Genomic DNA, 13,136 nt, shown 5'->3' with positions numbered 1-13,136 from the left:
TTTCCCTCTTTCTCCTAAAAATCAAAGATACTGTGTCCATGGGACACATACCCAAACAGGATTGTTCATAGACACACCACCATGGATTAACTCTCAGAACATGAGGAGTTTTGGAGGCACCTGGGTGGCTCCATCAGTTAGGCTGACTCCTGATTTCCGCTCAGGTCATGATCTCACTGGTTTGTGGGTTTGAGCCCCATGTCAGGCTCTGTGCTGACAGTGCAGAGCCTGCTTGGGATTCTATCTCTACTCCTAGCCCACTTGCACACACGCCCTCTCTCTCAAACTAAATAAGTAAACTTAAAAAAAAGAACAGGGGGAATTTTTAATAGAGGCAGAAGCACAAATGAGTGGAAATTACCAGTTGTCTGCCTTCTTACTGTGATCCCAGGCAGCAGGAGGGTGGAGCACAGGCCAGACAGCAGAGCTGATGTTCAAGGAGGCACAGGGCAGTCCTGGCTGGCCTTCCGGAATAAGTCAAGAGGAGCCAGACCACCCTGTTGAGGACCTCAGTCCTCAATCCCCTTAAATCTGATGGGCAGATCACCTGCCTCTGCCACCTGTCCCTGGACCCAGATCACTCAACTGGTAAGAGGATGATCTGGTAAGAAGACGTGGCAAGGTTTGGAAAAACAGTGGTGTTAAAAGAGCTTTGGTGTCAAAAAACTAACGTAATAATCAATTCGGCAAATGGAAGTCCAGCTGGGCCCAAAGCAGTGTGGCCTCGCATGCTCTAAATCTAGGCGTCCAAATCAGAAGTCAAGGGTGGTACACAGGCTGACAATTAGCTGCACGATAAGCGTGCTGGCCCCAGGGCCAGCAGGTGCAAATAGAACCAGGCCACAAGGGACCACATGGCCACCACATAGACAGCTAAACAGGAGCCCAGCCCTGCTCAGGACAGCCACGTGCTGGGGACTCTCAGCCCTTGCCAGTTTCCACCTTCACCTATAAGCACACAGTAGCTTTTCACCAATTGCACATGTTTTGGTGAGACCTCTCCTGCACACACTGAGGTTCAGAAGATGCCACATTAGAAGAAAAGGCCCCTTGGGGCGCCTTGGTGGCTTAGATGGTTAAGCATCTGACTTCGGCTCAGGTCATAATCTCTCGGCTCATGGGTTCGAGCTCCCACATTGGGCTCTGTGCTGATGGCTCAGAGCCTGGAACCCTGCTTTGGATTTTGTGTCTCTCTCATTCTCTGCGCCTCCCCTGCTCTTGCTCTCTCTCTCTCTCTCTCTCAAAAATAAACATTAAAAAAAAAAAAAAAAAAGGAAAAGGCCTCTTAAGAAGAGCAAGACCCAACAGTGTGTCCACACCAGGAAACAAAGATGTAAGATAGGAGTGTGCCAGCAATGATCCAGACACACACAAAAAAAAACCCTTCTGGGGAGTCAGGGGGTCTGAGCATGATGCCCCTATTATCGCAGCTCCCCACACCGTACGGAACATTTTCCAGTGCCTCGCCCTCCACCATCTCACTGGATGCTTGAAATTGCTGCTGGGGCATCTGTGTTTTGCAGAGGACAAGAGCCTGAGGGGCCTGGTGGGCATATGACAGAGAACAGCTCACTCTCAGGTCTTCTAACCCCACACTGTGTACCGTCACATGATTTTGTTGAACGTGCACAAAACATTTGGGTCAACAGATATCCTGGCATCCATCAGGTGATGTGGGGTGAGCACAGATGTGTGGGGATATGAAGTGCTAACAGCTGTCAATCAAGACTCTCTTTCCTCTTTTCAACCGCTGTCCCCAGGGCAACGATGAGTGGGAGGGACCACCACCACCCTGCTCACCGTGGTTGGTGGGGCAGAACCCCCTTGTCCTGAGGCAGGAGGTGAGCAGTGTAGCCAGACCACCCACATTTGCAGCGAAAGCTTCTAAGGATGGAGAAGAGGGTAGAATGTGCCTGCTAGAGACAAGGATCCTGAAGCTGAGCCCACATTTGTTATCTGCTCAAGTCCCTCTGTCCTGTGAGTCTCAGAGCTTCCTGAGGGCAGGCCCTGTGCCCCAATGCCACCCCAGGATTCAGAGAGGATCTGCTCTCTGCTGTGTGCTGTTCCAACCAGAAAAACCTCCACCCACCCTCTCCCAGCTTACTCCCCAAAGATCTCCAACTCATAAAACTGCATTTACAGGGTGGGTTACCATTCTGCTCCAAGAAATTAATTCATTCCCAAAGACTGGTGTTCTGGCCTACACGTGGTGTCTGGGCTGTTCAAAGAACCATGTGGCCTTAAGGTTCACATCTTTGGAGAAACAGGAAATAAGGCGGAACTAGCATTTCTTGCTCAGATCTCTCAGCAACCTGGTTCGTGTGCCCATCTAACAGGGAGAAGAGGCTGTGAGTGGCCTTACCCTGTCAGGCTACTAAAGGGGAAACTGAGCCCCAGGGAGATGAAATGACTCGCTGAGGTTACAAGCTGACAGTAGCAAGGTCCAGAATTATAAGCCCCCAGGTCTCGGGCAAGTGTTCAGGGAATCGGCCAAGCTCAAGTCACGTTAAGCTGCATGGGGCTCTCGGCCCCACCCGCCCCAGCCTTGGCTGCCCCTCCTCTCCCCCACCGCCAGGCTGTCTCCCCTCGCTGGCCAGCACTGAGGGCTCCTGCCCAGAGCTGCTTGGCGTGGACTTCAAAGGCGCAGGACAGCTGAGCATCTGGGGCTTCCCTGGGGTGCACTAAGTGAACGTCAAAGCTGCTGAGCCATGGGGCCACCTGTCCCCTGGGTGGAGGCTCTCTGGGACACAGCCTGCCCTGTGGCTCAGTCAGCTGAACCACCCTGCCCTGTGCCAGCCGTGCACATGGTCACCAGGGAGGGGGCGCAGAACTCTTCCAACCCATGACCCAGCTGGCAAGACCACTGAGGGTCAGAGTTCAAGACCTGGCCAGCCTGGCCATTTACTGGGCAAGTCTGTGGGGACTGCTGAACCTCAGTTTCCTCATCTGTAAAATGAGGCTAATGGGGCTAATAATACCAAACCCCCCAGGGCTGTTTGTAGGAATTAAATGAGATGACACATGGGAGTGCTCTCGGTCTGAGCACCGTGTCAGGCATGCAGCTGTGCTAGATGCGGGCAGCACAGGGCTGTGTCAGAAAACCCGGCTTGAGGGGTGCCTGGGAGGCTCAGTCGGTTAAGCATCAGACCCTTGACTTCGACTCAGGTCATCATCTCGTGGTTCATGAGATTGAGCCCTGCATCGGGTTCTGAGCTGACAGCACAGAGGAGCCTGTCTGGGATTCTCTCTCTCCTCTCTCTCTACCCCTCCTCTGCTCTCACAAAAACATGCTCTGTCTCTCAAAATAAATAAATAAACACTAGGAAGGAAGGAAGGAAGGAAGGAAGGAAGGAAGGAAGGAAGGAAAGAAAGAAAGGAAAGAAAGAAAGAAAGAAAGAAGAAAGAAAGAAAGAAAGGAAAGGAAAGGAAAGGAAAGGAAAGGAAAGGAAAGGAAAGGAAAGGAAAGGAAAGGAAAGGAAGAAGGAAGGAAGGAAGGAAGGAAGGAAGGAAGGGAGGAAGGGAGGAAGGGAGGAAGGGAGGAAGGAAGGAAGGAAGGAAGGGAGAGAGGAGGAAGGGAGGGAGGGAGGAAAGAAGGGAGAGAAGAAGGAAGGAAGGAAGGAAGGAAGGAAGGAAGGAAGGAAGGGAGGAAGGAAGGGAGGAAGGAAGGGAGGGAGAGAAGAAGGGAAGGAAGGAAGGGAGGGAGGAAGGGAGGGAGGAAGGGAGGGAGGAAGAAAGAAAGAGAAAGAAAGAAAAGAAAGAAAGAAAAAAGAAAAAAAGAAAAGAGGAAAAGAAAAGAAAAGAAAAGAAAAAGAAAAGAACCTGGCTTCAGTCCCAGCTCTGGTCCTCACTAGCTGTGTGACCTCAGACAAGTCCATTCCCCACTCTGGGCCTTGGGTTTCCCTGCCTATGAAGTGCAGAAAACTGTACCTCCTGCCTCATCCAAGTGTCGTGAGGATTAATGTGGCAGGTGTAACAACAACTCCCCAAAATCTCCATGCCCTAATCCCTGGGCCCTGTGAATATCTTCTCTCACCGTGATGTACTGGGTTGTGCAGAGTCTCTCCAAAATTCACGTCTGCCCCAAACTGCAGACCCTGCCCTTATTTGGAAAGGGTCTTTGCAGGTGCCATCAGTAAAGATGAGGTCATACTGGATCAGGCTGGGTGCTAAATCCCATATGACTGGTGTCCTTATAAGGAGAATGAGACACACACAGACACACGTACAGGGAGACAGCCATGTGAAGAGAGAGGCAGAAACTGGACCGATTCAGTTACAAGCCAAGGATTGACAGGATTGTGAGCTCACACCAGAAGCTAGGGAGAGGCAAAGAAGGGTTCTTCCCTAGAGCTTTTAGAGGGTCCATGGCCTTGCAAACACTTTGATTTTGGACTTCTGGCCTCCGAAACAGAAAATAAATTTCTGTTGTTGAAAGCCACCAAGTTTGTGGCACTTTGTTGTGGCCCTAGGAAACTAATGTACATGACAAAAGGGACTTTGCAGATGTGATTATATCAAGCACAGCCAGTTGGTCAGATTATTCTAGATTACCCAGGTGGACCCAATGAAATCACAAGGGTCCTTCTGAGAGGGAGGCAGGAGGTCAGAGGGGGAGAAGGTGATGTGATGATGGAGCAGAGACAGGAGTGATGTGGCCACAAGCCAAGGAATGCAGGTGGCTTCTAGAAGCTGGAAGAGGAATGGATTTGCCCCTAGAGCCTCCAGAAGGAACTGGCCCTGTTGACGTCTTGATTTTAGCATCCCATTCTGGAGCTCTGGCTTCCAGTACCATAAAAGAGGATACATTCATGTAGTTTTAAGCCCCTAAATTTGTGACAACTTATTGCAGCCCTAGGAAATGAAGCCAGTTAAGTCCCCTCACAGTGCTGGGGTACACCGGAGAACTCTACTCCACCCTGGTGGGTCTACCCTAATGCCAGCTTGTTCCACCGTCCAGGGTGATTTGTTAAGAAATTCAGAGCCTTGGGGCGCCAGGGTGGCTCAGTCGGTTAAGCATCGACTTCAGCTCAGGTCATGATCTCACAATTCATGGGTTCAAGCCCCACGTCGGGCTCTGTGCTGACAACTCAGAGCCTGAAGCCTGCTTCGGATTCTGTGTCTCCCTCTCTCTCTGCCTCCCCCACTTGTGCTCTCTTTCTCTAAAAAACTAAATAAACATTAAAAAGAATGGAAGAGAGGCACCTGGGTGGCTCAGTCAGTTAAGCATCTGACTTCAGCTCAGGTCATGATCTTGCAGTCAGTGAGTTCAAGCCCCGTGTCAGGCTCTGTGCTGACAGCTCAGAGTCTGAAGCCTGCTTTGGAGGCCCCATGGGCTGTGGGAGCAGCTTGGACTTCACCCTGGAGCCTTGCTGAAAACCCTCACAGGACTGACAGGGGGCAGGGGGCAGGACCTAATGCCACATGGGTCAGATTTCTGTTTCAGGAGGACAGAAACATTCTCAGGCACTGGGCGGTGGGTCCTTGTGTGACAATCCCATGTCCGAGGCTTCACAGAGAGGAGCCGAAATCCTCACAACACAAAAATAGCGACTAAGCTGACCCTTTATAAAATCAGCCCCAGTCAGCTACACCTGGCTGTCAACACTGCACCTGTGCCCACTCCCCATCTTATCAGTGGTAGGCAGTGTCCGGATGAGCCGTGTGTTAGAAATGCACCTGTTTGAGGAGGGTACCTGTGACTGTAAAAAATATGATGCAAATCCATGGCAAGACAAATTGCAAACCTTGTCAAAAAGATGCAGACTTCCATCGGGCGTCTGGGGGGCTCAGTGCGTTGAGCATCCAACTTCGGCTCAGGTCATGATCTTGAGGTTTATGAGTTCAAGCCCCGCATCAGACTCACTGCTGTCAGAGCAGGGCCTGCTTTGGATCCTTAGTCTGCCCCCCTCTCGCTGCCCCTCCCCCGCTCGCATCCTCCCCAAAATAAATAAATAAATAAATAAATAAATAAATAAATAAATAAATCTTTTTTTAGATTCATACTTGCACAAAATTGAAGAGGGTGATGTCAGAGCATTGCTTAGATCAGACACCAAGACATCCAGACATGGGGCTGGATCTGCTGAGTGAGCCCAGTAACAGCCCCACAAGGGCAGCGAGCCAAGGGGAAGGGCACCATGGCTGCTCCAAAGCAGTGATTCAGGTGAAAAGAAGACCAAGAAAGACAGGGAAATTGATTACGGCAGCTGGTGAACACTGGTACACGAATGCTTCTTGTAATCAACGTGCTGTGACATTCAAATGTAACAAACCTTACTGTGCAGGGTGCCTGGGTGGCTCAGCCAGTTAAGGGTTCAACTTTGGCTCAGGTCATGGTCTCACGTTTTGTGGGTTTGAGCCCTGCATTGGGCTCTGTGCTGATGGCTCAGAGCCTGGAGCCTGCTTTGGATTCTGTGTCTTCCTCTCTCTCTGCCCCTCCCCTGCTCACCCCTGTCTCTCTCTCAAAAATAAATAAACATTAAAAAAAAAAAAACCCTTACTGTGCTTTCATATGAATTTATCAGTAAAATTCAAACAAAAACAATCCCTTTTTCATTAAAAAACTCCCAGAGTTGAAATTATAACTTAAACTTTTTTTTTTCTTTTTTTTTTTTAAGTAGGCTTCAGGCCCAGTACGGAGCCCAGCACGGGGCTCAAACTTCCCTGAGATCAAGACCTGAATTGAGATTGAGAGTCAGATGCTCACCCAACTGAGCCACTGAGGTGCCCCTTAAACATTGTGAAATAGATAAAATTATCAAAATGTGTTTATTTTGGTCTCTATTTTCAAGATTTAGTTCCAATGAATCTGGGTTGATACATTACTATTAAATTCAAAGGCCTTTTTCCGGGGCCCACTGTTCTTTTTTCTTTTCTTTTTTTATGTTTATTCATTTATTTTTTGAGAGAGAGGAAGAGAGAGAGAATCCTAAGCAGGCTCTGTGACGTGAGCACAGAGCCTGACTCGGGGCTTCAACTCATGCCTGAACTGTGAGATCATGACCTGAGCTGAAACACTCAACCAACGGAGCCACCCAAGTGCCCCCAGGCCCCACTGTTCTTACCTAAAAGGGCCTCCTGAGTGTGCTTTTTTCTGCAGATCTGCCTCTCTTTAGAACACAGGCTCTCAGAGCAGTAGTATTGTTTTCATCTTTGCATCCCTGGCCCCCAGGCAGTCTGGCCTGCAGTGGACACTCGGGGGGGTCTCATAAGCAGATGAATGAAGAAGACACAGAAAAACAACTGTGTCCTGTGTCACTCACTGGGATGTTTCTCAGTCCCGTTCTGCAGCAGTGGGCTCAGAGGGTCCCCATGAGGTGGCATGAGGTTGGGGGGTCGCCCCCAAGCTTGTGGACTCAAGCACTCTTGCTGGTCTGAGAGAGCATGCCTGAGCAGCAGGGCAAGGCCACGCAGGGAGGGAGGCCCCTGAGTGAGCGAGAGGCACATCAGGCATGGGCAGGTGGGAGGGGCCTGTTCCATGTCATGTGCATGGATGCTGGCATCTAAATAAAACCCTGACAAATTGCTTCTCATGAGGAACATCCTGAAAGCAAAGTGACTTCTGGGAGTGTGGTGTCTCTCTGCAGGAGGTCAGCATCGCTGGGGCCACCCTGAGGAGCTGAGTTGTTGCTGAGGCCATGAGCAGTCAGCAGGGAGGAGAGAGGTCTGGAGTCAAAGGAAGGGCTGGACTGGGAGAAAGAGAGTGAAAAAAGGTAAAGACAGAGAGAATCTTGAGGATATTAATTAACTGCTGGATCTAGCCTTGCCTGAAGGTAGCCCGGCCCAGGTAGTGGGGGGGGGGGGGGCTTTCAGTGTCCTCAAGCCAACACCTTCCCTTTTTTGTTGAAGCCAGCTACTGTCACTTGCAATTTAACTGTCTCTTTTAGTTCATCTCTGGGAACATGGGAGGGAGAGGCAGGCAGCAGGCTGAAGGCAATGGCCTACCCTGAGAGGCAAGCCCTGCAAACCAGAATTGCATCCCTAGTTTTCAGACAGCCTCGTCCTCCTTCAAGGGTTGGGAGCAGGGTAAGGAAACGTGCAAACAAAAGCAATAACCAGAGACGTTTTAAAACCAGAGCATCAAAAAGGAGGCAGATGTGAAGGGCTGCTGAGCAAACATACTTAACTGAAAAATGACTTGAGAAGGTATTAAAGCATCCACATTCACCAGATTCCAGCTGGTCTCCAAAGGAAAACTTACTGACATGATTTTTATCAAAGTTACACTAAGATGGCCACAGTGTTCTCCTCTCTTTGGCTCATCTGTCTCGGGATCCACCCCACATCCCTCCCTAGGGTTCTGAGGAACATGGGCTCCTAGGGCTCGGCCTTGTGCACAGGTGGAATTAATTAATATTTGTTGGCTAAATGCATGAGCCGAAAGAAGAGTCAGAACCCAGCTGGAATGCCTCTTTTTTCTTTAATTTAATTTTAAATTTGCATGGAGTAAAATTCATTCTTTTCGGTATACAGTTCTCTCTGCACAAATGAATAGTAATGTGACCACCATAACAATCAAAGGTACAGAATAGTTCCTTCATTCCCCCAATTCCCTTGTCCTACCCCTACTCCACATCCTTAGTCCCTGGCAATTACTTATTCATTCTCTGTCTCTTTATTATTATTTTTTTAATTTAAAAAATTATTTATTTATTTATTTTTTTGAGCACGAGACAGCGAGAGACAGGGAGCATGAGTGAGCAGGGGAGGGGCGGGGGGGGGGGGGCGGACAGAGGATCTGAAGCAGGCTTTGCCCTGACAGCAGAGAGCCCAATGCAGGGCTTGAACCCACGAGACATGAGATCATAACCTGAGCCAAAGTTGGAGGCTTAACTGACTGAGCCACCCAGGTCTCCCATCTGTCTCTTTAGTTTAAAATATATGTAACATAAGGGGCGCCTGAGTGGCCCAGTCAGTTAAGCATCCAGCTCTTGCTTTCGACTTAGGTCATGATCTCATGGTTCGTGAGTTTGAGCCCCACATCGGGCTCTGTGCTTACAGCACGGAGCCTGCTTGGGATTCTCTCTCATTCTCTCTGCCCCTCCCCAGCTCACACTTTCTATCTGAAATAAAAATAAACATTAAAATATACATAACATCAAATGTATTTTAACGGTTTTTAAGTGTTAGAATTCAATGGCATTAAGTATATTCACAATGCTGTGCAACCATCACCATGATCTATTTCCAGAACTTTTTCATCATCCTGAACAGAAACTTTACACTCATTAAATGATAACTCCTCACCCTCATCGTCCCCAGCCCCTGGCAACCACCATTCCACTTTCTGCCTCTATGAATTTGACAACTCTAGGTACCCCACAGGAGTGGAATCATATGGTATTTGTCTTTTTGTGTCTGGCTTGTTTTTACAGAATATCCTCAAAGTTCATCCATCCATCCACATCCTCAAGGAAACGTGTCAGAATTTCATTCCTTTTTAAGGCTGAATAATATTCTATTGTGTGCATACACCACATTCTGTTTACCCATTCCTCTATGGAGGGACATTTGGGTTGTTTGTACCTCTTGGTTATCGTGAATGCAACTTCTCTGAATGTGAGTGTACATACACCTGACTCCCTGCTTTCACATACTGTCCCTACAGTTTTGCCTTTTACAAAATGTCACATAACTGCAAGTGTGCAGCATGGAGTGTGGTTTTCGTTTTTTTTTTTTTGTTTTTGTTTTTTGTTTCCAGCCCAGCTTCTTTATCTTAGCATAGTGCATTTGAGATCCACCCATGTTATGGGGCGTATCAACAGTTTGTTCCTTTTTATTGCTGAGTGGTACTCTACAATGTGAATGTACCTCAGTCTGTTTGTCCATTCCCCCATCGGAAGGACATTGGGGTCATTTCGAATTTTGGGTAATTATGAATAATGCTGCTACGAGCATCCACAACCCTGATTTTTGTGTGAATATATTCTTTCACTCTCCCTGGGTAAATACCTAAGAGTGAGACTGCAGAGTCATATGAGGAGCAGGTGTTTACCTTTGTAAGACACGGCCAAACAGTCTTCCACAGTGGCTGCACCATTTTGCATTCCCACCAGCACTGCATAAGAGTTCCAGTTGCTCCATATCCTTGCCAACACTTGGTAATGTCAGTTGCCTTGGTCTCTTTTTTTTTTTTCAATTCTTTATTTAAAAAAAATTTTTTTTTTGAGAGAGAGCATGAACAGGGAAAGGGCAGAGAGAGAGGATCCCAAGAAGGCTCCATGCCCAGCACGGAACCCAAGTTGAGGCTCGATTGCACAACCCTGGGATCATGACCTGAGCCAAAATCAACAGTTGGATGCTTAACAGACTGGGCCACCAAGGCACCCCACCTTGGTCTTCTTTAAACCCATAAACTATCCAGTAATTGCCAGATCTTAATCATAGAATGATTTCAGTGGTAAGAAACAAGGGAGGAAGTGAATGGAAATACAACTTACTGAGGTAGTTCTACATATCAAACTATTACTGTGCACCAGATGGGGTCCTTAGAGATTTTCAAGTATTATCTCATCTAATCCTTCTGTTATTCCCAGTTTACTGAAGTGATGACTTAGACACAAAGAGAAACAACCTGACCAAGATCACTTGGCTTATCACAGCTGAGCTAGACTTGAACCAAGGTTCTGATCGGCCATGTCTGTGCCTCCCTCACATACAGGTGGGTGCTAATAGATGCGACTTCTCCTTCCTCCCCCTGGAGAGTTTAAACGCATTGTCTCAATTGTTGCAACACCCCCTTGAGGGCAGGATTATTCTTCCCATTTTAGAGGTCATGTTCACTCAGCCAGTGAGAGGCACAAGATCCACCTGACTCCTGTGCAAACCACTGCTTTTAGACAAAAGTCCTGAGAATTGGGACTGTCCCCCAGAAACAAAGGCAGAGACCTGAGCTCTGAGATCTAGCACTCCGCAGGCACCTGAAGGCTCAGAGCCCTGAGGGGTCTGTATAGTTGGGATACCTCATAAATGTGCAGCCATTGTTTGAAGCCACCTCCCTCTGCACCAGCTTTGCCCAACATCTGCAACACTTTCTAAGAAAGACAACACAAGGCCAAGGGAAAGAGAACAAATGCCTTTGTGAAAAACCCAGGATTTGAAGGCGCCTTCCAGCCTTCTGGGACAGCCCAGAAAGTGACAGATGTGGGAGGCTACCACCAAGGCTTCGAAACCACAGACTCATCCAACTCCTCACAACGAAAGCCTCCAAAGAACAAGAGATTTTCCTAAAGGGAAGTTCAAAGGGTCTTTTCTCACCCTCGGCGGGATTCCTGGAAACAGAAAGGAAAAGAAGACAGAGGCTCAGGTCAGGGTCTCACGCAGCCCGTGTCTCCCCATGGTGCTTGGCTTACCCTGCCTCCATTCGTGGGGTCAACACAACCAGACCATACAGCAGCCACTCACTGAGAGCCTGCTGAGTGCCAGGCAGGGCCTGCTTCCAATGCGGGGCTGCCCTCCCTGGATACCCCACTGGGGACCATGCTCATCAGAAGCAGTGGCCATACTACTGGGTGCAGGTGCCTTAGTAAAGTGCTTGGTTATAATAATCACCGTCATCATGCATTCATTCATTCATTCATTCATTCAACAGCAAGGGACTGCAGTTCAGAAAGGGTGGTGCAGCCAGTGGGCAGAGGTGGGCACTAGGTATGTGGGGGCATTAGGAAGAGGCACCAGAAGTGGGCACAGCACACTTCATGGAAGAAGCGACTCTTGAGCTCAGTCTGCAAGACGGATGAATTTGCCAGAAAGGAAAGGGCATTCTGCGTAGCACAAACAACATATACAAAGGCTCCGAGGCTTGAATAACACGTAATGTTTCGGGGAAACACAGGTGGGAGAATGGGGTGAGGAAGAAGCATGAGATGAGCCCAGACCAGTCCCTCCATTGGCTCCTGTCACCCTAACTCCCACCGCATAGAGAAGGCACTCAATAAAACATACGACCGAGCAGAAACCAGTGGGGCTGCAGGAGCACAAAAATCACCGATAACCAGACCCCTGTTTCCAACATCCCTCAGAGATACAGATGCCCACACGGTACTGAGGATAGGGAGGCCCTGGGGTTCACACACAGACCTGGGCCCACACTGGTGGGCATTCCCCAGAGGACACGAGCCGTAACTCTCCCTCTCTACTCAGAACACCGGTATGAGAACGAGGTCCCCATGCTGCTGCCCTCGATCTTGCTTTAATGGAGAAAAGAAAAGGAAATCATTCACAGAGCTTGGTCCCTGTGCTTCTACTGAGACCACAGTGCCACCGGTGCCTCCACACCAGAGTGCCTCGGTCACATGGGTCCCTCCCCGAGCCCAGCCAGGCAGCCCCTTGCACACCACTTACATGGGCACCGCGGGTCAGAAGCAGCCCCAGTACCAGAAGTTCACGTGACCCGCAGAGTGTGCGGTCCTGAGTTTGCTCTGGGAAACGATGACAGCGAAACACGGGTCTGCTGTGAGGCCACCTGCACCCTGAAGTTTCTGCTGCTTGCTTCTCACTCAATACAACCCCTTCCAACTCAGGCTGGTTTAAGTGGTTACTTGTTCCGAGACTTCTCCTTAAATTTTCTTTTTAAGTTTATTTATTTATTTATTGGAGAGAGACAGAGACAGTGCGAGTGGGGGAGGGGCAGAGAGAAGGGAGAGAGAGAATCCTAAGCAGGCTCCAAGTTGCCACCGCAGATCCAGAGGCAGGGCTCGATCTCACCAACTGTGAGATCATGTCCTGAGCTGAAACCAAGAGTTGGACATTCAACCGGCTGAGCCACCCAGGCGCCCCCGAGACTTCTCCTTAATATAGCTCTGTTCCTGATTAGATGATTCTCTCACCATACTCTGATTCCATTTTTGGATTTTCTTTCTGACCCATTAGTTATTCAGGAGACTGTTCTTAAATCTCCAGATGGCAAGGTTTTTCTGTGTTTAAGTGCTTTTGTTATTCATGCCTGGCTCATGACATTGTGAGAAGGGGGACAGTAGACTAGGTGGGTCCTCTCCCCTGCATTATTAAAAAACATTATTCCAACGTGCTATCACAAGCCTTGTGCTGAAATGCTGAAAGCACCCCCATTAAAGTGAGGAACCATGGGGCGCCTGGGTGGCGCAGTCGGTTAAGCGTCCGACTTCAGCCAGGTCACG

The 13,136-nt window shown here is 49.0% G+C and overlaps 1 protein-coding gene across 1 annotated transcript in view; it reads right to left on the bottom strand.

The window, feature by feature from the left end:
* Nucleotides 1-13,136, bottom strand: part of COL23A1 (collagen type XXIII alpha 1 chain) — a 351,726-nt gene that overhangs the window by 156,819 nt on the left and 181,771 nt on the right.

The sequence above is a fragment of the Lynx canadensis genome, chromosome A1 (genome assembly GCF_007474595.2).
Source record: "Lynx canadensis isolate LIC74 chromosome A1, mLynCan4.pri.v2, whole genome shotgun sequence".
Classification (NCBI taxonomy): Eukaryota; Metazoa; Chordata; class Mammalia; order Carnivora; family Felidae; genus Lynx; species Lynx canadensis.
The sequence above is the reverse complement of the archived record's forward strand: the minus strand, read 5'-3'. Positions and strand labels throughout refer to the sequence as shown.